The sequence below is a fragment of the Buteo buteo genome, chromosome 12, assembly GCF_964188355.1.
Source record: "Buteo buteo chromosome 12, bButBut1.hap1.1, whole genome shotgun sequence".
Classification (NCBI taxonomy): Eukaryota; Metazoa; Chordata; class Aves; order Accipitriformes; family Accipitridae; genus Buteo; species Buteo buteo.
In genome coordinates, this window is record NC_134182.1 from 15,679,943 (window position 1) to 15,706,973 (window position 27,031).

Here is a 27,031-nt window from a genome sequence, read left to right on the forward strand (position 1 = left end):
AAATGCCTGAAATAGTCAGGAGCATCATTACTTAGTGAATGCAGCCAATATAAAGTTATTTAAAATCCAGTGCTTCTGTTTTATCCTAACAAAGAATTAAACCTAACTATTCACACTATTTATCAGTACTGCTCCTTCTTCTGACTGGTACTTAAATCAACATTACAAAATGTTATATGCCTTTCTCATTTATAAAGACATTTAACCATATTCTCAATTTTGAGGATGCATATTATCTATTGACAACATCCATGCATAAGTATTTATACAATATTTAATATACTTTTTAAGTAGTGCAATGACAGGATGAGGTTGCAACAACCAAACTTACTTCTGAACCAACAGACAGTGACAATTCAAGACATATATATGATCAGAGTAAAAATTTAGTACTAAGACTAGGCTCCTGAGACATTATTTTCAGAGGCAATGTTATTTTCAACAAGGTTTCTATGTACTATGATGCCTGTCACTCATTTTGTGCAGTTGTAGGTTCAGGACACTGCCACGAGTCAGCTGTAAGCAGGCCAAGTAGATAATGCAGTTAAATACCATTATCATTAACCTCCAAATAATTGCCCTTTTTTAATTGTTATATAACTGTACACAAGAAGCATTATTCTTTTTATAGAGAAGTACTTATCCCATAGTCATGAAGAAAGATATTAAAAGTGATGTCAGATAGAAGCTGCTGAAATTTTCCTGAGTCTGCAGATGCTCCAAACTCACAATCAGCAAAGTCAAATGATCATCAGGATTCAGAAACAAGAAGTGCCATTGAAACAAATTATTTTAGCAGCAGAACCACAAGCTGATGTGCTTCCTTTTCAGTTTCAAAATGAAATAGCAGTTAGTCACTTTCACGGTGCTCAAGAGGTGCACGAAAACCAAATCTCCTCTGCCTTCAACTGCAAACTGCTTGTGCCCAACAGAAAGCAGAGCACAGTCCTGCCCTCCGTCACAAGCCTCGATTCCTGCCTCAAGTCCAAGTGCAAAGGGCAGCACCACAAGCCCCTGTTGCTCCCTATTCCACTGCCAAGATCTCTCCTTTGATCTTCTACAATGCACTGGTGCTCTGTCAGTCCAAAAATAACACTGGTGTTATGCTTCAAATTTAGGATTTGAAACAATACAAAATGAACTGGATAGCAAAAGAGTGCTATTGATTAGCACAGACAGCAAGGGATGAAACCGAGTGCTCTGTTACATGAAGGCTAGTACACAAGAAGAGCATTTAATTTTGGTAATACATTTGGCTAGTGGGATGTTCCACTGGCTGCTCTTCGTGCGTTGCCAGTTTGCAGTATGGGTGCAAGGAGGTCTTGGCACAGAAAACAGAAAAGACCTCTGGTTTCCTAGGGTGGAAGGATAATGGGATGCATCTTTCAAAACTATTACTTGGAAAAAGATGCATCATGAAGCATCATCCCTCTCTGGGACTACAGAGAAGTGTTGATGCTTTGCAGAGGCCACTGCTAATTCCTCCAGCTCAGAAGAGTGCTCCTGGTAATATTCAGGATATACAGACACGCTGCAATGGAGAAAATGTATTTCCCTTCAGCCGTCTAGCAAATGAAGACATCTTGATCCCAGAGACAGTGCTAATCAGTCTCCAGATGGACCTCAGACTATTTGTTACAATTTCAAAACTTTGCTTTAAAAAAAAAAAAAAGATAAAGAGAGACCTAAGAATACAAATATATCTTAAAGTGTATCTTAATACCATCTGAGCTTCAGAATGTGTTGTGCTGGAACTTACTGTGACTGAATAACACACTGGAACCCCCACTGAAGCCAGCCATCCCCACATAAGGCCTTCACTATTTCTGATGGAAAACTTTTGATATAAGCTATTATGTAAAGATAATATCTGCATTACAAAATCTCAGCTCTTTCTCAGCTAAGGCTGAAACAAAAGAGTAGAGCTATTTTCAATTCTGAAAAGCTGTAAATGTGCACTTAATTTCAGAAAGCTGACAACTGAAAATTTCACTTTTGATCCAGCTATACAGCACGCAAGCATCGCGTACTTCAAGGGAATACACTACAAGGGTAAGATAAAAGGCAGTTTCCAATACCTGTTTTCATCAGAAGCATGGTTCATTCCTGAGAATGAAGGACAGCACCGCTACCATGAGGAGTCCTTTCCTTCTGGAGGCCAACACTGCCTCACAAGAATATATTGTTAGAAAAGGCTGCGTCTGCTGTATCTGGACATAACAGCTGTATCTCTACTCACTGTGGGTAGCAAGGACTCACCACAAACTCTATGCCAGGGTGCTATGAGGGACAGCGGCTCCCTGGAGCCGGGGCACTGGTACCAGCAGAGAGCTCTCCACTCCACAGGTCCGGCAGGGCAGGGCCTCACCAGCCAGGGCCTGTCCCACCACTGCAGCCAGGAGTGAGCAGCTGGGGACACTGAGGCAGCCCCAGCCCCAGGCATTGGGCACCTCCCTGCAGACCTGTACAGGCCAAGGCCAGGCCAGGCTGTGGGCAAGGCTGGAGCCCAGCCCTGCTGCAGCATTGCTGGGGCAGAGGCTGACCGCCCTGGGGGGCTGACGTGGGATCCTGGGCTGCAGGCAGGGTGGGGGAGCCCCAGGACCCAGGCAGGGACACTGAGGCCTGTTGGTGCCCCCTGGGCCCTGACACTCTAAAGCTGTGCACGTTAATGATGCCTATGGAAGTATAGCAGAGTAAATTATGCAATTTTATGAATAAAACACATTTAAAATATTACCAAACAGCAGGATTACGAGCTATTAAAACTGTTAAAAACGTCAGTACTTTGTTCCAGTATAAAGTAACATACATTTACTAACTGGTAGACATTTTACAGTAGTGCTCGGTTGGAGGACGGAAGGGAAGAGCCTGCTGAGTGCAAGGCCTTTTTGGTTTCAGCCAGGAAGAAACCCCTTCTTACTTACTTGATAACTTCCTTATTCAATACCTATGAACCATCCCCTCTTTTCAGAGCTCTGAACACCTCAACTTGGCTTTCTCTTCTCACACAGGAAAGAAACTTAAGGACTTTTGCTGGAATAATTTGGCAGTATTTGTGCAGACCTTACTGAGCCCTTGGTGCTTCTGTTCCACCACTAGGGCCTCCTCCATCTCCAGCCTGCAGAGCAGCTCCTCTGGCTGTAGGGCAATTGGTACCTTAGTTTCTTCCTAGCAGAATAGATGGTCCATTCAGTCAAATCATGAAAGGAATTTATTTCTAGGGTAATGCAAATATATACAAATATTGCCATCAAAAATGAAAAAAAAATCCATTGTTCATTTCCAGGTATAAGAGCCATCCAGACTTCATAAAGCAGGGTTCATTAATAATCCTTCACCAAAGGCATCAGATTTTGTCCCATCAACACCACCATGGTCATTAGTTATAAGAAAATAATCCTTCTTGACAGATGTAATGGAAAAAAGCACTGTGTTAATGAAATTAATTTCTAGCATACATGTAACTCTCATCTACTTGTTTACAAATTGCAAACCAATAATTGACATGAAACGGTATGTATGTGAAACATAGAAACACAAAACAGAACTATTACAATCTCAAATACTTGTAGAGGAAGAAGAATCCCAGTTAAGACATCACAACACTCTCGCTGTTGTCTTATTCCACCAATGGATAGTTGCCCAAAATCTATGTCTCACTCTAATGCATCAGTAGGGTAACTAAGGCAATCACACATTAGACTTCTGGAAAGTATTGGAAGCCTGGGTTTAGAGTTGGGAGTGAAAACAGGGCTTTCATAGCGAAGAAGAGAGAAGGTCACAACTGACAATTCATCCAAACTGAAATTATTCCCAGAAGAGCTTCCTGTCCTCAAAAAAATTGGAAAAACAGGTTTTGAAATTCTAGTAATGTACCATTTCAACATTTTTAAAACAAAAAGTCTTGGTTTTGCAGTTAAAAGCATCTTCTCCTGTTGAAGAAAAAAAAAAAGGTCAGTATTAAAATGAAACATTTTTATTCGTTTCTTAAGTCACTCATACATTCACTGAGCCTCATGCCAGGCCTAAAATTTCAAAATCAACAGAATTCTTGTGGGACAAGAAAACTATTTTCTGTATATCCACACAGCAAAGGGAACATTAGCAGTTTAAGCTCTTCCCAGTTTCCTTGCAGTGCTGCTAAAAATTACTTTTGAGAACAACCTTGATGAATGGAAACATAGTCTAGACCTCCAATGTCTTTCAAATGTTTAGTGACTTCTTATTCCCCCCCCTTTTTTTTTATTATTATACTTTTTAGAAGAGAGCTACACAGATAGTCTTTAGGGGACTAAATCTGAGCAGTTCCTTCAACCAAATCAATCCAAAATTGTTCTTGTAGATTCATGAAATCAGAAGATTAAACATAAACACTTATATTTCACTATGGACTTTGCATGGCAAACAGATTAGTCACTGTTGATGCTGAAACTGTTATGACAAACTGGGTTGGTGGTTTTTTTTAAAGGATAATATATTTGAAAAGCTTAAGAGCAGTCAAAGGTCACTCCTCTTTTTCAGCATCCAGGTTTTCCAGTCATCTTTTCTCAAGAGCACAAAACATGGTAGCAAGAGAAAGTTGAACATATTTGAATCAGCACAAGTTATAAATTTATGAAACTTAAGACCAGAAGAGACTGCTTGATAAAGCAATCTGGGCTCTCTTGTATTGTGCTCCCTTCATTATATCTGAGTGACACATTGTGTTTGGCTAAAGCATGTCTTGCAAAGAGCCCTCCAACTGAGGGGCAGTTGAGATATTTATTTAGGCACAATGTACATATATATAAGTGAGCCACAAAGAGAGTTTTAGACACTCACAGAAACAAGGGTAACTGGCCATTGAGTACAATCTAAAAACTAAAAATCTGCCTCTGGTATTATGCATATCCATTCTGGACACAAAATCATCAGTTTTCCCTGAAATAGTTGAAAAGCTATACTATGATGTTTTTTCAGATCTTCTAGTGTTAGTTAGGACATCAACTATGCTGTCCTAGCTATGCTGCCAAACCCACCTCTGTGGATGGAAAATATACTGGCACTGGAGTAATTTTGTCTTATGATTAATGAGACGGTTCAATCATACTGAGGGAATACCTTTTGTGACCATGGTGGTGATTGCTGATAACAGTATATGCTATACACATACTCAAAGCCCTTTGTAGTGTAGGCTACAGGTTTTTTTATTAGAGAAACAGTTCAATGGAGTTATAAAGATGATGTTTGAGAGCCACCATGAAATGGTAAGGCCTTTCTGCCAAACATGTAGTCACTTAATTCCTTCTTTCTTTATAGCAAGAAAAATACATCTCAACATTGAAGAGCTATTTCCTTTCATGTCCAGCTGTTCAGTCAGGTACATCTTCCCCAAACTTCCAACTGTCCCACTAGATTTAAGTTTCTGCAGTGCCCAGTGCTCCAAAACACTGGAAATTGAGGAAAAAAAAAAAGGTTTAGCTGTTCTCAGCTGGAGGACTGCTATAGGAAAAAAAAAGAAAAATAATCTTTTAAGCAGTGTGCCAGATCACCCTACAAGGAGAGGAATACCAAAGTTTAGCTTAGAAATGGTCTACAATAATGAGAAGTATCTTAGAATTTCCTTCATGGATTGTCTTTTATTTCACTGAATGAATCTAGCTTATTTATTTCAGATTTCAATGACTGAAATGCATCAGGTAGGAAAGCAACAGCATGCACGCTTATTTTATAGACTCTTTCATGCACTGAAGTACATTGAGCTCTTTAGGGGAGAGGAAGGATCTCTCTAGTCCTCAAAAAGGGATTTCCAATATTTTAAAATTATGCTAGTAGTATGACTTGAGATGACAGAAACATGTAGAAACAGTACTACAGTCTGTAATGTTTTAAAATACTTTGGAATAATCTACCCCAAATCAGGAGATGGATTCAGACTGGTGCCATGGTCATCACTACTTCTGAGGAGTTCTTTGTAACAATATTTGTGAAATTATAGACCTATAGCTCTTAAGGCTAGAAAGGACCACATAGAATATCTCATGTTCCCTTCTCTTTAGTACAACCATATAATTTCACCCAGCTGTGTCTCCATTGTTTGCTAAAGCATACCATCCACTCTCAGTTTGCAGACTTCAAGAAATGGTAAGCTCACTGTTCCTCTTAATAATTTGTTCCAGTGGCTGATAATTTCATTGTTAGCAACTGAGGAGTATAATACCAATCTAGGTGGCAACCAAAAAATACTGGGAATAGCTCTACCTGCTTAAACAATGGTATTCAAGATAATTAATATCCTTCTCACTAAGTCTGTTCATCATAAAAGCAACAGGGCTTTAAGAATTATTTTTTTTTAAGCAACCACTGCTTTTGTGAACTTTTCGCATTTGTTTCTCATCATTTGGGTTTCTAGAAGCTTATAAAATTTGAAGGCAAATCCACGTTCTGGTTTCCATCTCCATAGGCCACAATGCTTTCAAACAATGACTGATAGTTTCTTCTGTAGCTTTCTGTGATTTCCATGCAGCCTTTTTTCATGATAGAATGGAAGTCGCCTTCTTACAATGAAATTATTCCCATACGGACTCATTGCTGAAAATTCATGAGAACTCCTGCACATGCACAAAAAAGGAATAAGAAATGTGAATGCTCTTTGGGATGCCACAAAACACATTTCCAGATAAACTAATAGTTTGCATTTTTCAGACCTTTCCATCTTCAAAGAATTGGACATGCATCCATCAACAGAAAAGATTAGTGATATTAAACATCACAAACATTATTTTACTAAGGTTCTGCTTCACCATCACTGTCAGATTTAGCTGCTGCAGTTCAAGGGGTGATAAAACTATTATGTATGACTGACAGACTTAGCCTCTGTAATGCACCCAACTTTGACAAGTACATCGCCAGCAGAATTCTTGGAAATCTCACTCCCTGTAACAGGGTTAAGATATGGAAAGAGTGTGTCGCACAAAGGCTGACTGCTACCATATATTAAGACCAGGTGGTCTTAATGGGTGGGCTACAACCCCTTATCTGCTCTCCCTCTGTAAATCTGTACTTACTTTGAAGCTTTACCCTTACGAATTCTGAGTCCTTTATTAGAAGCTGAGGCTCAGCAGCGCAGAGGGTTAGCCTTTATTGTCTCACTCATGGCCAGGCCTGTCTGAAAGCCCTTTTTTCTGTCAAGAGGTGCTTATCAATGGCAGAAGTCCTGTGGAGGATCCATACATGGCAATGGATGACTGTGCAGAGACTCCTGAGCAAACCTGATGGCTGAGATAGTCCCACAGCACACTGCAGCATTATGCAGAGAAGCTGTTAAGGTCCCTATAGCGGCTCAGCCATGTTTTAATGGCCCTGAACCCAACCAAGCCAGCCCTAGCTCTAGTTCAGAGTCACCTTAATACAGCTCTACCAGTTCAGTGCCCATCTCACTATGACTGCAGCACCTCCATAACAGTGACACATGGCCAGGAACTGCCCGCTGCAGTGGATTGTTAGAGCAGTCAGCACTTCAGAAATGAACACACAATAATTCTGAAAAGAAAGCAAGAAAGTACTTCAAAGTTTTTCATCTGTTACACTGACAGAGAGGGAAGCCTAAGTTTGACTGATTTGATCAAACTAAGAAATTCAAGGATCCTCAACCTAATTTTAGGCCAAAGAAAATTGCAGCAATGCAGAAGCAGCTGATAAATCAAAAGCAGAAAAATAGGAATTAAAGCTCGGTTCAGGCCTTTCATCTTTATTACCCTTCTTTATGTGCATATGGTAGGTGTTCAACACTTTCCAAATCCGTACGATATTCCCCTGTGCATCAGGAGCTGTAGGGCTGTAATTGTCTATAAAAAGGCAACCTAACGGTTTCCTGTGACCGAGAGTTGAATGTGTTATTTGTTACCAGCTGGTTCATGGATAGATTGAGCCCAGGTCTTGGCTTTAAGTGATCAAACTTACGTTAAACCACTCGCTCAAGGGGGTGAATTCGTGTATAGAGAGAATTCTGGCGCAATATTTTATTTCTGACTTATGGCATATGACTTTTTTTTTTCTAAACCAATATTAAAACCAGAACCTATAATACACCAAATGCAGACTGCATTTTTTGGAAAGCTGATACCAAACGTAACAGTAAATGAACCCTTCTGAAAGGTTAAAGTTGCTTTCATATAAAACATTTTCTACCAGGAAATGGAATGTTGAACTAAGCATTTAACTTGAAAGAACTGTGCACAGACTCCAATGCTTGCATTATCCTTTAAAATAAAAAAAGCAAAGGGTTTTTATGAGCATACATAGCTCTAGTTTCATAAAAAGGGTATTATGGTGACAAGGTAAAATGAATCCCAGGGTTTTGGATGCTTCTTTTAACCTTCTTACAGCTCCCTCCCTGTGTATTAACCATTCTAGGGTGAGGTTTCAGAGTATGACTAAATTAATCTAACAGTCCTGCTCCCTCCACTCCCCCCTGCATCCTTCCTTCCCTGGAATGCAGGTCCATTCCTTCCCTTCCACTTTCTCTGATTTTCATGTGGCTCCTCAGTGAACCCAATTGGATTACTAAACCAACAGAAAACTATTCATGTTTTTATTTTGCCGAGTTAGTTTTCTACCAGCTGGCAAGGTGAACCAACTCTAGGGCTGATACAAGAAATCAGAGCTAGTGCAGAAGCAGCAATGGCTGAAAACAGCACTCATAGTTTTTCTTGGGAGACTTCAAACCCTTAAAGCACCCATTCTAAATCACGTGATTGCCTCTTACAAATACACTTACTCTTTGAGATTGTAGACCTGTTGCGCTAGCTTCTACAAAAAACTAATGAAAGAAAGTAATGGTACCAAACAGATTTACCACTTCCAGAAACAACAAAGATAAATGGCAAACAGATGCACTATAGGGTAGTTACCTATTCTCAGGAACAGACAATCCTGCATGAGGGCAGAGCCCCATGCATCTCTATATTAAACAATCAAAGAAGGTCTCTTTACTGGATACAATCTTCTGCTTTGGCATGGGGAGAAGCCAACTTTATACAGTTTCCTTGACTCTTGATTTTGATTCCTTCATCATTCGGGGGGGGGGGGGGGGGGGAGGAACCATTCAAATGAGCCTGACACATTGAGCTACTGCTGATTTGCCAGATTCCAGTGTCCTCAAGTGTGACACAGCATTATTATTCAGTGTCCTGTATTTAAAATCAGAAGTGATTTAATCTGGCTTTCTGCCATCCCACTTGCTGACATGTTGACACCACCTAAATAACGCATAGATGTGTGACCACACTACTTTCATGCCACATGCTAAGACAAATAGACAACACCTGCTATTATTATTAGCCACATCTTAGATACCTTGGAAATGTGCAAAATGAACATCAAAATTAATTCAGACATGTTGTGGTCTCCAGCTCCAAACTTCTTCATCAGGACTCAAAAGGAACCTGTGCATCCACTGTGATTAAAAACAGAGATTGCTGATTTTCATCTCACATCCTTTAAAAGTCACCCTTCTAAGATTGTTGATAAATAACTGAGTTTATTAACTGACACAAGAATTTCCACTAGCAAGGCTTTTCTCTGTACAGTGTTGACTGAAAAAAACATTTAGAAGAAAGCTCAGAGCAGCAAACCCCCAGTTCTAGACTGCAAAATTCTAACTATAAAACTATCATCTAATTAATATCAGACACTGTTCCCTGCTAACATTAGTGAGTCTACTTCTCTTCTGATCATGTCAAAATATAAACATACCAATGTCATCAGGGCACGCTCATTAAACCAAAGTGAAATTGTGGTTTTCACTGGGGAACACTGTAAGGCAAAGATAGCACATCTGATATATCACCTGTTTCTTACATGACCGTCTTTTATCATCTAAATGTCATACAACCTCAACCATACTGAGAGCAGACAGCAATATATACTGCTTTTCACAGGGCATTTAACAAGGTTGAAAGTTATTATCTATATCACTGGTCCCCAACTATCATTACATACACCCTCCTTTCCAATCCTGTGACTGCCAAGCAGAGAAAGTGGCTGGTTGTATTTTTACCTTTCTATGGTGTACAACAGTAGAAAACTTCCTTGTCTTCTTCATTTCACTGAGCCTATGCTGTCAGAGCAGGACTGTGATACACACTCCTCTTGTGAAGACACACAGGAGTAACTGTTAAGTCAGAGGGGACAACAAAATACAAAAAACAATGAAAAATAAAAATCAAGTCTTTAAAAGTTGGGATGGCTGTATTGTTGTGGAGAAGTCACCTCAGTCCTCGCTCTGTGGCCAGCACCAGGGAATTGCACCTATGTAGGTATGCAGTTCCCTGCTGACCTTAGATTCCCAAAGCCTGAAATAAAAGAATATCTGGCTCCAAACCACTGAGCTGTGCAACTAGATGATAATTTCTCAGAGAAAATCAGATATACAACTTGAAAAGCCTTGCCCAAATAAATTCCTTCAGAAACTTTGGAAACTAGCACACATAAAAAAAGAAAGGGAGGGGTTCTTTTTTTTTGGGGGGGGGGGGGGTCAGCTCCTATGAAACAGTCAGAGCACACAGAAACTTGGTTTATTTCTGCTCAAGGATGAATACATTGGACAATAATCTGTACTTGTCCACATTGTTCAAAAGGATCCGCATTTTGAGAGTCCCAGACCGAGACCAATTCTTTCTGTTTTCTCCATTAAGAAGACCAGGAATCTTGTGGTCTTTTTTCAAAGGAATGTCTTTGTCCAGAATCTTGCCTCAGAGATTCATTTGCACTATGTTATTTAGAACAGAAATGAACACTGGCATGTCTTCCTAATTTCTTTAGTAAATCTGTTCTCAATCTACTTTATTCCAAGCATTTTTATAGACAGTTTCTTACATGTTCTACTCTGAAGCTCTGTAATTACACACACACATGGGTCAAACTTTCTCTTGACCAGTACAGACTTGTAGTAACTCCAGTAAATTGAAAGTAAAAGTTTGGGGAAAAGAGTAGGTTGGTTGAGAAGATAACTTACTGTTCAAGGTGTGATTTCTTTTCTGACAGTTGCTATGGGTAATGTAGATGCCCCTGACACAAAAGTGAGAAAGCCTGTCTTGTGGAGGTTTTGTACAGTTTTTGTTTTGCCTGGGGTTTGGATTTCACAAGGCTAACTAGATTGCCCTTGTCTAGGAAACCCTGGGGGTAAAGCCAGATGGTGTCTGTGTGCAAGACAGAAAGAGTGAAAACTGGGAAAGGGTAGTGGCTGAAAACCAGGGAATAAAACCCACTGAACTAGACAAGTGAGTAAAATATAAAAAGTTAAGAAGTTATGAAGTGGCACGACAAGGGTAATGAAGTGTGCTTGCCACAAGCAAAAATGTGAGTATTTTTAGGGGAATGTCAAAGTTCATTCAAAGCTCCTTTCAGCAAGGTTTTTTTCTCTCCCTCCTCAATGGAAGTCTTGTGAGAATTCTCTTAGCTTCAGAAAATTCCTCTAAATTCTTGTTGCCAGATATATACCTGTATATGCAAGAATAACTTAATTATTCCAAACAAATCCAGTGCTACAACAGTAGCAAGTAAAAATAGCACAACTTGCACATTCTTACTAAGACCTAGCTCAGCAGTCAGCAGCACTGCTGGAATGGTCAAGGATAAAAGCTCCTGTTATGTGGTAACATGATTTGACTGTTTCTTCTACCAAAATGTCCTATTTAAGTGACTTAAAATGTACAGGTAAGTCTCATATTTTGTGCAGCTGAAAGTGCATGAACACTGAAAGAGCAAAATCTAGGTAAATGTGAGCTACTGACAGCAGTAATGAGTCTCTTTGAGAGGAAATGGTGTGCTCTTCCTGTCATTGTGGTTTCTCTCTTGATGGTGGAGGGGGAAGGAAAAAGGTAAATGGACACTTTGCCACATTCAAAGGCAAGATCTTCGGATGGTGAGGTTTCCTTGCATTTTATCTGATGTCCATATTTACAAACTTGAGCACATGTGGTTTCACAGAAATGTTCAGAACAGAAGATAGAGGCGATGAGCAGCACATACATGACCTGTTTCCTGTGGTGGTTGAGAAGGGTGTGCTGGATGCCAGGCCAGGCTGGTGGGGCAGCAGTGAGAGCTGTGGCACACAGTCAGTGACACCATCAGAGTTCTGGCAAGAAGCTGGGTGTGAGGGCACAGGATGCACATACATACATACATGAGCCCAATCAGAGTCCAGAGGTAGCTAATTTCCTTGATTGTAAATTGTGTCGTTTGCAGACCAGTTTCAAGTGACACATAAAATAGCATTTTTTTATACACATAATGATTATTGCCCCACTCATACAGCATTTTGAACATTTTCTGTGAAAAACAGTGTTAGGTTTTTTTATTTTCTACTATGTACATTTTAGTTTTCACATCTAAAAAGGATGTACAGTTCTACATAGAGGTGTAATCTCTGCTTGATTGTTTACAATTCCAGTGTTATACCCTTTCTTATCTGTTCACTTTGGCTAATGTGGCTTGATGATTTCACTCTGTGTTTTCCCTTTTCTATTGTATACATCAGATAGCAGATATCATACTTCGCTTCTATCATGTGACACATTTTCATAACGCAGAGTGACAACGTGGCAGACTTATTTTCACAAAGAATTAGCCTTGATCTACTCTACAGCATTTCATAGAAACTAGCACTAATTTTTACAGTATAAATTAGGGAATGCAAGGTATAGACAGTACTGTGCTTGCAAATATTAAATTCAATGTGTTACATTTCTGCAGAAAATCAGTACTCACTCAATTAGCCTGAAGAATCATTTGTTATTTAAGGCTAATTCTATTTCTGAAACAGCCACTTTAAAACTGTATTATCTACTTCATCTCTATGCTAGCCTGCCATCTCTGATATGACTGATGCTTTGGAAGACATTGCCGTGAAAGGAGACTATGCTTGCAGCAGTGTAGTTGAAAGCTAACGAACTGTCATCCATCTTCTGTCTTACAGTATGTGCTTGTATAAACAATGGGGAAATCAGGGGCTTATCGAGGCTGCATTGAAAAGTGGTGAATCAGAGTTTCATTGAAAATTTGTTGAGGGTGCTAGGCCGTAATTTTAAAGGTGTTCAATATTCTAGGTACCTTAACTCCACTTACTTCAGCTCAAGGTGAGTGCTTTCAAACTCTTCAAAATTGCAATAGGCAGCTACTTGAATGTTAAAGGCCTGCATACTCTTAAAAATCCGAACCCCAGTTCTTGATGACCAGTAGTCTTAGCCTGCGAGCTCAATTCAGTCTTGAGCACTGTACTGTATGAGCGTTACCTACCTACCCACTAGAACTACGCCATTACCACCCATCTGAACAGTAACTCAGAAGTAATGAATAAGAAATATCCCTCTTGGCCCGTACTGGAAGCAAATAGAGGTAAAAGGCTAACCGTACCATTATAACTATCCTAAGCCTCAGTCTTACCACACTTCATACCTCTAATTAAGCATGCAAAAAATAAATATCTTCCTGACAGTCTTTCCTCAGGCTTGGTATGAGTGATTTGACAAAGTCCAGAAAACTGCTGTGAAAAGATGTGAAACAATTTTTCATTCTAAGAGAAATAATTTTTCATTCTAAGAACTATTTTTTTATTCTAAAGAGATTTTTTTTAAATTTCAAGAAAATGTAACAGCATTCTAAGCTAGGATCAGTGTGTCTCAAACTACAGCAAAGCCTACACACTCCAGTTACAATAAATAAAATTTTTTTAAAAAGTTACTAGCAATAATTTTTTTAAAAGACAGAAGAATTTGTGCTTTTAAGATTATATCAGTGAAAGATCTAGCAAGCCAAAGTGCTTTCCTTTTCCATTTCAACTAAATCATACACTATTCAGGGTAGAAATTTGGCAGGGAACTCTGTTGGATTATCCCTACATTGCGGCTGGACTGGTTTCTTTATCCTTTTTTGATAGATAGATGTCTAGCCAAGCCCTGAATATCTTCAGTGGTGCTGATTCCAAACCTTCATTTGGCAGCTGGTTTCCTTGGCTATTAGTCCTTATGTTTATAAACTTTTCCCTGATATATAATTCTAATTTTCTCCTCATAATGCTTAGGGCCACTTTTTTTTTTCTTTCTTTCTTTATTATTAACTAATGAGAATAATCAAATATCATCTCTTTATCAGTTTATTTCTATTGTGGACAATAAGAGGTCACTTTAAACTTCCTCAACATCATACCATGGGTCTTATTTTGCAAGCCTACCATCACTTTTCTTACATAGCTCAAGATTTAGCCAACTTCTTTTAAACAAAATATCTAAAATCAGTTAAAGTACTTCAGCACGTGACCATAAATGACCATAAACAAGACTAAAGTTTTCTCTTCTCATTATGTATATTTCCATGGATTATGTTGTATAAATGGTTACACTAGTTGACTCTGTGGACCTTTCATCAGGCTAGAAAATGTAAGAGTTTGTAGAGCTGAAAAATATCAATGCTGCAAAAAGAATGACACTGATTGTTGAGACAACAGTTGGAGAGACTAATTCTGATCAGCAAAGAAATGAAACTGTAGATCAATATCAGTGTTAATCCTACTGAATTGGGAGGCTGGTGTCTCTGTAACCACTACAAGACAGTTAAGTAGGGTCAGAGAAGGAGAGATTTATTTTAGAGGGAGTAAAAACAATGTGAGAAAAGGAGCAGTGGGCTGCAAATTAGCACTTTGAAAAGCTGCTGAAAAGGAGACACCTTAGGAGCTGAAGAAGGGCCTGTAAGTGGCTGAAGAGTTTTGGGGAGCTGTTTGTACATTGGGAAACTACAGAAGATTACATTAGCCATGCAGCGCCAAGCTGCGTCACTCAACAACAGTTCACGGCTGAGGATCCTGGGAGGAAGGAGGCTGAACTGCATCTGAATGCAGAGAAAGGTGAAGTAAGCTAAGTCCTATCTTCTTCTAAACAATTCCTACCTGCTAACAGTTTCTTCCTTGGTATGTGCAGAGTTTTGTACATTCCCTCCCAAGGTGCCCAGGCATGGTCCTCAGCGCAGTATAGTACACCTTTACTGCATAAATTCCATTAGGTGCATTCTAACACAGAAGTTCTTTAGTGGACATAGGACTCAGTTGGATTTTCACAAAAGTCACCATTAAATCAAAAGTAGTAAGTATCTGATAGCTTCTGGCAATTCTACTAAATGCGTATTTGCCCTAAGTGTCTTTGAACAACTGACTGCAAGTGCCTTGATGGGTCATTGCAGCTTCATGGATCAGACAACAGGATGTGTGAACACACACAGAAAGATGGATCACAATAGTATGACTCTGGGAGTCCTTCCTATTAACAGGATGAGCACTTGGTTCAGACTGTGTTTGCTCAAGCTTCCGGACACATCTCATTCTCATCAAACATGCTCATATGACTAATGGAAGCTGTACCAGAGTGTGTCCCGTGCACTCATTAATGTAATTTGCCAAGGCATTCTCACACTACTAACCTGGCATGCATCTTTCTAGTTACCATGTAATCATTACATTTTGTCAGTAGTTACACAGTACCAAACGTTGCCAAGACCATTCAAATATTTTTGACCATTTGTCTAGTTCAGTTCCAACCATGAAAAGTAACTCAGTCCATTCCAATTATAAAAGAACTGCTTCTTCTGGGCATTCATTGCTTGCAGTGACAATTAAATAACTTGCTTTAGAGTAGGAGTGTTATGGCCACTGAGTAGGAAAACTTACAATAGCCTCAGAGCTGACCTTGTTTGCCAGGTAGCTTTTAGCCACACTACGATTTCCTCTGAGCTGTGAACCTTTTAACCCCTGCATGTGCATCTATATCAGTGTGTTCAAGGAACACTTATTTCTGCATCTCACTGTCCTCTATCATCAAGCTGAGGATTACCAAGTTCTTCTTCTCACTGGAGGACTGGCACTTTTAGGACATGGGAAATGTGGTTCCTTTCTTAAATAAAGGGAGTCTGAGTAATTCTGTAAAGCCACGAAGACCGAACTCTGCATGCACATTTATTCTAACACCTTACATCATTTCAGCTTTTGAAGTTCTGATGTCCAAAATAACTTTATCAAATCACAGAGCTTTTAAGCAACAAAGTGCATCTAGGTGAATTGTTTTCCTGACACTGAGGACAAAATTCCCCAAATCAGAATACTGCACTTGAAAGTTTTCTTAAGAATACAAGAATTTGTTGTGCCTACATCTGTCTGCTCAATAATTTGCTGCTAAGCATTACTACTGTATACAAACCATTTGGCAGCATTGCTTCCAGATTGAAGAGCCACTAGATTCAACCTGACATTGAGAAAAGTTCTGCCTTGCTGGAATACCTATTTTTGCATTTAGATTTACATCTTCCACTGGCTTGCTGTAGGATGCCACATACCTGGTTGGTTACCTGGAGCCTGCAACTGCAGTCTTTGATTGAAGTAGACAGACAAGCCTGCTCTCTGGTGGAACCATTCCCATTGGCGTGCAGTCTAGAGGAATGCCACTTTGAAATCATTCCTGCATAAAATGTTTGCATGGCCATTAGGACACCTAGCAAGGCAGCAGGACACCTCATGCTCTTGGGCTGCTGCTGATGCCTGTTATCATTCAGGTCCTATACGCTTCAGCCAGTACCAGAACGCTGAAACACAGACCAGAGCAAGTTCACTGGAGTTCGATGAAAACAAAAAGCACAGTAACCTTGAGGAAGCAACTGGGGACTATCTGCATAGCTGTGGCCAGCCCTCTGGCCATACGAGCTACCCACCTGAGCCTTCCAAAGCAACAAGGTACCTACTACACATCTTAGGAAGCCAACAGATATATGGGAGATCCAGGATCAATTAGCAGGAGGAGATAATCATCTCACTACTCGTCCATAGACAGAAACGTAGATGCTGAACCTGTCAGGTCCTGGGAAAACCTGGCAGTACCAATTTCAGCAGCAGACATGGGTGCTAGTACACCATGCTCTTCCTTGCTTACTGACCAGAACAACTTGCTGTGAGGCTTACAGTGCTCTTGAGCTGGGAGGGCCAATGCGCTGGCGCTGCTGATTCACTAAAAGCCTATGGGCTGGTATCTGAACAGCACTTGCTCCTACTTCCATACACATTTAAGGGCAGTGAGGATTTAAAAGCCAGAATCCCTTATTAAAAAAGGGGAATACTGTCATGCTTTTTGATGTTCAGGGACACTGGACCTTGCCATCTCCAGACCAAACCAGTTAAATATGGCGACATTTCAGGCATGAGCTGCATTTTTATATGGTTTTGAGGGTGACAGAAGGTATGATTTTAGGTGGATGAAAGAAGAATCAGGTCAACTAAATTAATTGCCTGAATACGTCCTAGTACAGCTCAGGATAATCAAGTCCTAATCTGAATGAAGTGTCCCGGAGACTAGAAACCTTGTTAATATGAATACCTACATAAAGTCACTAATTTAAATGAAAGCAATTGTTGACAACAATATTTCAAGTTTACAAAGCTCATTATAGCTGGGATTCTAACAGAACTTAGTCTAAACCTAAATCTGACCATTTAAGTCTATGGTAAAACTTCCACTGACAACTGCAGAAGCAGGCTGAGGCCTCATGGAAACTTTTTTTTAAAGATCTTCTAAACTTTCACCTCACTGCTTTAAAGCGTTTTGCAAGCACATACACCTCAGAGGTTTTATATAGCTGGTGAGTAAGCTAAAACATATGAGGAAGAAATAATTTGTTCTAAGCCGCAGAAGAAATCTGTGTCAGAGCCAGAAATTGGACTCAGAAGTGTTGATATCCTGTTCTTCTCTGTGGCACGGGAAAGTCTTCTCACTGAGCTTTCAAGTCCACAGGGCAGAAATGATACTATCAGTGAGTTCAAGCTGTTTGAGTTGTTTATGAAGAAAAGTGGCCATGATGATGCTTGTAGCTCTACAGTTTTCATTTCATTATTACAAAATGGAGATAATTCTTATTTTAAAGCATCCATTCCAGCTTAGTCAGGGTGAGTTTAAGTGCTTAATGCACTTTAAGTAGAGACCATAGGAACTGTAAAAAACCTAATGTGTTTCATCAGATCCTTTCAGCTGTAATGGTCAAATATTTAAGGAAAAGAAAAAAAATCAATAGATATGACAGAAGCATACGGAAAACATTTCAAGTTTCCTTCCTATTTTATATTACAGGAATCAGGAAGACAAATAGATTCTTCTCCCTGAAATGCTTAACTTTCTCTCTGAAAAAAAAATTTCAGCATGTGACCTCTAATAAATGTCAGTTCTTTGGGAAAATGAAGAAATGGTGTATAAAATAATAATTTAAAAAAAAAAACACAAACAAACAGAAGAAAAGCAGAAATTAGACAGTGACAAAACGGCATTGTGGCAGATTTCAGGAGATATATTTTCTTTTCCAGTGTTACATTCCAAGATATTTTTAAATCACAGATATTGAAAACAGATTCCCATACAATTCTTAATCAGTTACAGTAGCCAACAGGGTTAGTGGTTCCTAACATGTGGCAAAAAATATAATATTTCTAACTCAAGCCATGTCATGCTGGTATTTTAACCAGCATTCCTCATGCTATTGTTACAATTCCACTAGTTTCACAGCATTTGATTCTTTCCAAATGTAAGAACACAGTATCTCCCTTTCTGACATTAACAGCAAGCAGTATAATCATAATAACCACAGTTCTTTTCATTCCACTATCTCAAGATACTTTGATCCTTACTCCTGATTTTGTAGATGGAGAAACTCCAACTAAGAATCACGAGGTGACTCTCTGGAGTCAGCCAGGATTAAGGTCGCTGTAGGGCCTAGGATGGAAAAATGAGCAAAAAGTAGCACTTCACAAACTTTTTAGAGCATATCTGGTCTCACACACAAAAGACTACAACTTCTAATTGCCTCCCCCTAATCTGCACCACAGCAATGCTGCTCTCATGTATCTCCAGGGCAGCATTACTCCCTCGCTCTGAAGTTGAGATCCCAACCCACCAGACACAGCTAGTACACAGCTCTGTAATCCCCTTAGAGGGGACCGCCTCTGAGGGGGATCCCTGAACAGGGGTGACTGTCCCCCACAGAGGCCAGGGAGAGTGATGCTCCACTGAAAAGCTGACACCATGGTCCTTCCTCTGCCTCTCGAGACTCTGCCCCTGGAGAGAAAGGGGCACAGCGAGGCACAACCTGTTGTGGGTGCTCCTGCACACAAGCCATGACCCACCACATCTGACATGTGGCACATGCCAGTCCTTACGCCTGTGATTAGCATCAGACTCAGATGTTAGGAATCCACATGCATTGGGGCAGCATGTTAAGTCTTATAAAATAAACTATAAAAAGTATTACTTATCTGTGAGACACTCATCTTTACTTAGTGAAACTTACGGTTTATGCAAAACACATTGAAATAAATCACATTAACAAAACCTACCTGATTTCATAAGCAATTTGTATCCGATATTTAATATTTTAAAACCCATTAAACACTTCATTTAACAATGGAGCAACTAGAAAATTCTGACATAAAGCTCTAAAAGAGATTTGAACTATTCATTGAATGGTGACAGAAAGAGATTCTGAAAGAGATCTTCAAAAGCTTGCTGCAAAGCTATATCAACATTTTTAAGAGAAACCATTTCTAGTCATCTATTATAAAACAAAGCAGAGGTGCATATAAAAATTAAAAAAAGGAGTTCCTGTCATTAATGCATTATTTCAGAAGAAGCTGCAAAATCCTGAAGAGGTGCCGTTTACAACACTGGATGGGCTTTTTGTTCTCCATCAACATTGCTAAGAGTACAAAGTGGCAAATCACATATTACCAAAAAATTCAGTTTGGGGATGACCAAGCATAATTATAAAACTGGACAGGAAGGATGGTGATGGGTGAAAGACATAAAATCTGGAAAAGCTGGATAATGATGTTTCAAAATCGACATACTATTTTTACACACCCACAAAAAAAAATATTAGAGTTGAGTTCTTAATTTAATTTCAAGTTAATCAGAATCTGTTTGTTTGGGGTTTTTCAACAATATCATTTTTCCTTACATTCTCTGAGGTTAGAGGTAAGAAAAAACAAACCACCACCTGACCAACAGTAGGGAAAGGCTCGTTCCAGGACACACAGGGATGGTTACCCGTATCCTCCATAAAATATAACAGTGGCTTGCAAAGTACTGCTGACTTATCTGATGCAAATGCTGCAGGCAAGTTAAACATTTTGAAATAACCTTCTTACTTTACAACAGTTATTAATACACTTCAAATGCAAATTTTACTTTTCTTAATCCAAAATAGGAGTTCCCAGAGAGCATGATATGTACCTGGATTGAAAGTTGTCAGTTTTATTTATATCAAAAATATATTTTAAAATTGAAATGCTAGATTTAAAATTAAATATTTGATTAAGATGATCTGATATTTGCCAAACTTCACCACCACAGTCACAAATACAATTACAAGAATTTGGCCTCTCTTTTTCATGTATCATCTAGGAAATTTACAGAAATGAAACTAACCCTAAACTAACAATGCCCATTGCCCTTCAGAAACACTGATGTCCAAGCTCAGCGCATTTGTTTTCTTGCAAGGACGTCAGCAGTATATTTAGCACCAGGGTGGAAATAGGGGAGGTTAAACTAAAAGACTCATATTACATATTGCAGGTGTCATATTCCCACTCTTGTGCTGCTCCTGGATTTATGGCCTGCTCATTTCATGGTTTCTTTTGAAGTATTTTGACAGACAATTGCTTCTCTGCCTGAAACTCAATAACAGCTTTAGTATGATATACTAGATGTGCAGAGGAAGCCTTCCCTAGAAAGTGATATTATTTTTCCAAAAGAAAGTGTGCGGGGGGTGTTTGTTTCTTTTGTTCTGAAGTCACAACAAGCAGATGAAGCAGCAAATGGAAGAGGAATTAACTGTATATACAATAAACACAATAATTTCTGCTTCATATATTCAACTTGATTGTAATACAGAATTACTCTGTATGAGAGCAGGTGAGGCCTTAGAGACATACAGAGTTAAATGCAGAGACGCTGTTGAGATACTAAAAGCTGAGATATTGCTGCTGACCACAGAGAGCAAATTACAATTAAGTACACATCTATCTGGGAAGTTTGCCAAGGAAAAACCAGGGAGAGATGGTTGTCACTGCTGCTTTGCCTGTGCTAGGGAAAAATGGAGATCTGGTTGCTGTAACTCTTACCAAGAAAGCAACTGCACTCAGAGTACAAAGCAAATCAGTGCTAATGAGACAAATCAGGAAACCGACTCTGAGAATGAGTTCAAAGCACAAAAGTAGAAATGCTTCAGCACTGTCTGCATTATCAGCTAAGCACTGAGGCAACGGCACCACTGCTGGCTGTTGCTGTAGCATGGTGTTTTGTTTTGCATAAAACCAGCTTCACAGACTAAAGACAGAAAAGCAGGGAAAAAAAACTTCAGATGTAGTGTTACAGCAGGAGAAACCAGGGATATTGTAGAAGCAAATAAAGGTTCAGGCAGAACTTTTGCCTTTGATAAGAGGGTACCAGGAAGAACTGAAACCATGGAGGTACAGTGATAACAGCAGAACACAATCAAGAATATTCATACGGAGCTGAATTTCTTTAGCAGGCAAAGGAGAGGGAAAGGTAACAACAGTGGCCACGTTGTAGCCCATAACAAGAAAAAGATGAAAAGGATCCCAGCCTACCACTCCCTGTATTGGACTCAAAATTGAGATTTATTCTACTAGGGGACACAAATTAAGAGGAAGGACAATGTTAAAGCTAATGGGAGCAGGGAGATGTCACATCTTACGTTATTTCAGTACTTCTTTGCTTCCTTAGAGAGAAACTGTCTGATCCAGCAAGAAACAGACTATTCTGACTTTTCAGTCAGGTCAGGATATCTTTCGAAGTTTTCTACCAGTCTTTGCTGGTAATACATGGTACTAATACTTCTATACTTGAGATTCAGAGAAGTGGCTGTCACCCACAGCCTGAGCATGGTCAGCAACGTTGACATGTTTCTGCCATTCTAACTATGGCGGAAGCTAAACAGAGGGGGGGCTCTTCAGCACCAATCTCTTGTGTACACTGGCAAGCAACTTATCTCTGCAAATGCTTTCCTGGTTGGCTAGTTTTGTTCTGGGCCCAGTGTTAGCTCCAATTCTCCTCTTTACCATCCTGGTTGTTACAAGAACTTCCTTCTGTAATTTTTCACTATCTTTTCAATGTGCAAAGTTATCATTTACTAAACACCATAAATTAGACTCTCCTCCACACAATCCTTAAGTATGTCTTTACATCTACCACTGGATCAAAGAGCCTTTACTTTTTTTTCTGTGTGAGAAAAATCCCTTTTGGTGTGAAAAGAAATATACTGGGAGTTTCATCTTGCATGATTTCCTGAGATCCTCAGTAAGCAAAGAACATTTATGCTACTGTCTCTCACCATCTCTCAGCCTCTCACAGGGCTGGACATCCACGCTGTACCCAACCATGGCTTATCTGAAAAAATTTCACAAGGAACAAAATAATACAGATTCAAAAGCCCAATTTCAAGCATTATATTTCTATGTAAGTTAGTAGTTCTCTCCTTTGTCATTGTAGGGGTGATGAGTTGGACTTATGGGCCTTCTCTTGGGAGATTTCCCTTTCCTGTTCCACCCTCTACAAAAATGCTGGTGGTGGCACTTCACAGGGGTCTCTTGATGCAAAGAAAGCAATGTCACAAGCATGCTACAGACACCAAACTCATTCATTAGTCCAAGGTCTCCTATTAACTCAAATACTGTTTTATAATGAAAAAAAGTTTAGGACCCAGAATTTACTTATACAGTTTCTATAAACTCTCAATCCAGGAACAACATTCAAGGGTTTAATTGCACAAAAGGCAACATCACCAACCTCTCACTCTTGATGACCTGGATTAACATGGAGCCTCAAATAACCTGCAAACACAATAATACCACAGTGAAAAAGTAATCAGTCTTGACCTTCGTGCACATTTGTCTGTGTGGTATTATCACAGAGTTCAGAAATTGGAATCATCTCACAAAAAAAGAGAGCATTAAAACCATTTGGAAGCCCCCAAAGTACACGAGGAAGCATGTGCTTTGCTGCTGTCTGGCAGTAACCTCTTCCATGAGTCCTTTGCCAGTTTGACCATGCACAAGGCTGCAGGACTGAAGCAGAAACTGATTAAAATATGCATGGGCACGTGTGTGTGCACGCGTTTATATGTATACACACACATTTCTAAGTATGTGCTAAGGAAAGAAAGGATGCAGGGAAGACTTTAAAAAAGCTTTTATGCAGGGCAAGCTTAAGGAAGTCAGGGACAACTGCTCTTGGTAAACTGATCTGAGATTAAGAAAAAAAGGAAATGGTCCCCTTTGATGAAGGAGTTTAGAATAGGTACAGCTGCATTGTGCAGGAACAGGAACTTGGTAATAAAAACACTCTGACGTGGCATTTACCCCAAAACATCAGTGAGTAAAAATAAATACACATGCACAGAGCTTAGGCTATTCTGGTGCATCTTAAATGACTTTAATGCACCACAAGATCTGGGACATGCTGGAAATTAGGCTTCTAGTGATTATTTAGGGTTGCTGCAACCAGTTACTGGACATTTGTGTCTTTTAGGTAGTCGTGTATAACGTGCTTGGGAAGCAGCATCTGTGGGCAACAAAGTTCTGCATTAGGAACCAGTTATTTAAGGAAAATTAGTGCCCTAAGCCAGGACCTATATCACACACGTTCTTTGTAGGGTTCATCTCTTTTGCTTATTAAGGCTGTTTGCATGGATTGCTACTGTCCTAAAGTCGCACAAACTGAAGTCCTCTTGTTCTCACTCATTTGGGCTACTTTTTTCCAGTCCAGTACAGCTGTCAGTCAGGGTGGGATCTCTTTGAGAGCAACAAATGAGCCAGATGCATAGTTCAATGGCCAGACACTTCAAGTCATAACAAGCTAGTGAAGCGAGCTAATTTAGCTTGCAAAAGAATTAGACTTTATTAGCCACTAATACCACTTTTTGCCCTGCATAGCCCTTTAACCAGCTGCAGCTCCATTGACATCACATTTTGGAAAGATTACTAGTGGCACATCTGATTATGGAAAGCTTAGAGGGCTTCCTGGAGCAGCTACCACTTACTAGGACAGCAGAGGAATGAACTTAAATTACCACACTGTAGGCATTCATATGGGATAAATCTTGTCATTGGGACCACAAATTCTGCAAGGCATTTTTGCCTGTGTCTAATTTTTATCATATGTTTACCACATGTAAAGATATGTAGTAAAAGGCATGCATATTAATAAATTAATGAATTGAGGCCAGAGCTGATGGAGAACTTGTACAGAATTGCATATATACATATATATTTTTAGATGTATGTGTATATAGTCACATATATATATATATATATTTGGGTTTATGCCATCATGTTTAGTCCTAGTTTTGGACTTAGTGATGGAATCATTGGTACTTTGTGTTTTTCTATCTTCTTGGTTTCTGAGAATGAAGGAGAGTTAATAGTCCAGCTGCACTCATAGACTCTAACTTCAGATATATTTTATATCAATCCCTATGATTTACAAACCCTGTCTAAACCCAGTGTACTTACATTTTTTCCTATGCAAGTGTCAGACTGCAGTGTGTCCTGGTTTAAGCTGGGATAGAGTAAACTGTCTTCCTAGTAGCTGGTACAGTGCTATGTTTTGAGTTCAGTAGGTGAAGAATGTTGATAACACTGATGTTTTCAGTTGTTGCTAAGTAGTGTTTAGACTGAAGTCAAGGATTTTTCAGCTTCTCAAGCCCAGCCAGCGAGAAAGCTGGAGGGGCACAAAAAGTTGGCACAGGACAGAGCCAGGGCAGCTGACCCAAACTGGCCAACGGTGTATTCCATACCATGGGACGTCACATCTAGTTTAGGAACTGGGAAGTGGGGGTGGGGAATTGCCGCTCGGGGACTGGCTGGGTGTTGGTTGGCGGGTGGTGAGCAATTGCCCTGCGCATCATTTGTACATTCCAATCCTTTTATTACTACTGTTGTCATTTTATTAGTGTTATCATTATCATTATTAGTTTCTTCCTTTCTGTTCTATTAAACTGTTCTTATCTCAACCCACGAGTTTTACTTCTTTTCCCAATTTTCTCCCCTGTCCCACTGGGTGGGGGGGAGTGAGTGAGCGGCTGCGTGGTGCTTAGTTGCTGGCTGGGGTTAAACCACGACACAGTGATACCTTACAACTTTGTGATACTGCTGTAGATCAAAAATCACAAATTAACCTGCTGATCTAGAGGATTAGTCAAAAGATGAAATCTATTTTAACCAGCTATGGCACTTCCTACACAGAAAAACAGTAGAAGCTCTTAACATCCTAACTAGCTGAGTACAGGCAAACTCACTTGATTTCACTTCAAAGGGTTCAAAGTCCAAGTAAGGAGCAAAATTATTTTTTACTCTGAATAATGCTTAAAGAAATAAAGTACAAGGAATCTGCACAGGTTGCAATGTTGAGAGGGAGAAAAAAATCTCAAAAAAATAGTGTATTAAACAAATAGCTTGCAAGTTTTCATTATCTGTAGTCTCGCTTTGAAGGGGGAGAATGGCAAATAACATAGGTTCTCAGTCAAGCTATTTAGGTGAGGAACCCAAACCAGTTGCATTTTTTAGTACCTATAACCATAAAAAAGACCCATGAAGGCAACTGATGCCTAAAAGTAGTAAAAAGACTAGTAAGGGAAAGGCAGGGACATAACCTTACTTTCAGAGTTCCCTACCTCCAAAAACCCAGGGCACACTGGGAATGTGCCTCAATCACTGGAAGCAGTAGTCCTGCTGTTTTAAGAAGCATGACATCACCATGCCTCTCCTATAGCAGCAAGAAGTCTCCCAACAGATGGGCTACAATTTCAGCCTCATGCGATATCTTTTTTTTTTTTTCCCTAGTCTAATAAATAAGGAGTAAGTCCTGAAAGAATGTGTTTCTCCTGGAATATAACAGTACAGCAGCAATTAACATGTTCTGGTATAGCTAGGATGCTCAACACACTTTAAACCCAAACCAAGCAAAAAAAAAAAAAAAAAAACCAAAAAACAAACAAAGAAGGTTGAATTATTTCCTTTAATGTAAGTGATATTTTCTATGGATCGGATGCACGGCTAGCAGCATTTCTAATATCAACTTTTCATCATTTAGAAAACTGTAAGGAAGAAGTCCCTGGGACAAAACTGGAAATTCTGGTGGACATATTTCAGTATGGAACAGCTGAAACATGGACTTAAACCATGATTTAGCATTCATGGGTAGAATGTATGAAATAAAGGGAGCCCCTTCTCACCAAAAGCATACCTGAGCAGAGGGAGCCAATCTGACCAGAGTTCAGGCTGTGCCAATAGAAATAATAAATATAAACCCCCTTTGGACAGCATGAGGAGTGTTCTTCCTCCTTCTGTCACACACCAGCATGGCTTTGATAAGAAAACCGTGGGTATACAACTTATCAGTGGTTGCAACAAAGAGCATTAGTCTCTGTCTTTCCTTCTGATCATGTTCTACAAAGTCTACCATAATGGATTCTCAGCCTGGAAGTTATTAATGAATGTAGTTGCAATCACCCTCTTTTTATGATTAGGCTGGACAAGTTCCTACACAGTATATAGAAGGGTAGCCCCTTAAACATTTCTCTTGCACAGTATAGGAAAAGTAAAGAATCCCAAACATCTCACGGAAATGCAATTCCTCTCCCATGTTAGCAACACCAGTTCTCAGCAGTGCCACAAGCAACAGTTACCTTCACATTTTTACTTCACTTATAGCCACAGAAATACCAACATGGACACAGGGCTGGTCTTCTAACTAGGCAATTGCTTATGCCACCCAAAGCAAACCTGAACAACATGACAGCTCGTCTGGCAGCTCTGCTGCTCCTGTTACTGGTGCTACCCAGAGAAGGCAATAAGGATGGAGAAAAAATGTTGTGCAGGAAAAGCCACAAGGAAATACCTACCTTGTGAATTCCCCTTGCAAACAAACAGTAGTTGTTAAAGGGTATACCTGCT

The 27,031-nt window shown here is 39.6% G+C and overlaps 1 long non-coding RNA gene across 2 annotated transcripts in view; it reads right to left on the reverse strand.

Moving 5' to 3' along the window:
- Positions 1-2,524: 2,524 nt before the first annotated feature.
- Positions 2,525-27,031, reverse strand: part of LOC142037965 (uncharacterized) — a 54,888-nt gene continuing 30,381 nt past the window's right edge. For both annotated transcript variants that reach the window (XR_012652481.1, XR_012652482.1), the window contains exons 3-5: positions 10,040-10,153; positions 9,337-9,436; positions 2,525-6,590 (exon numbers count right to left, since the gene is read on the reverse strand). This is a non-coding gene — a long non-coding RNA (uncharacterized LOC142037965). The remainder of the gene's footprint in view (positions 6,591-9,336; positions 9,437-10,039; positions 10,154-27,031) is intronic.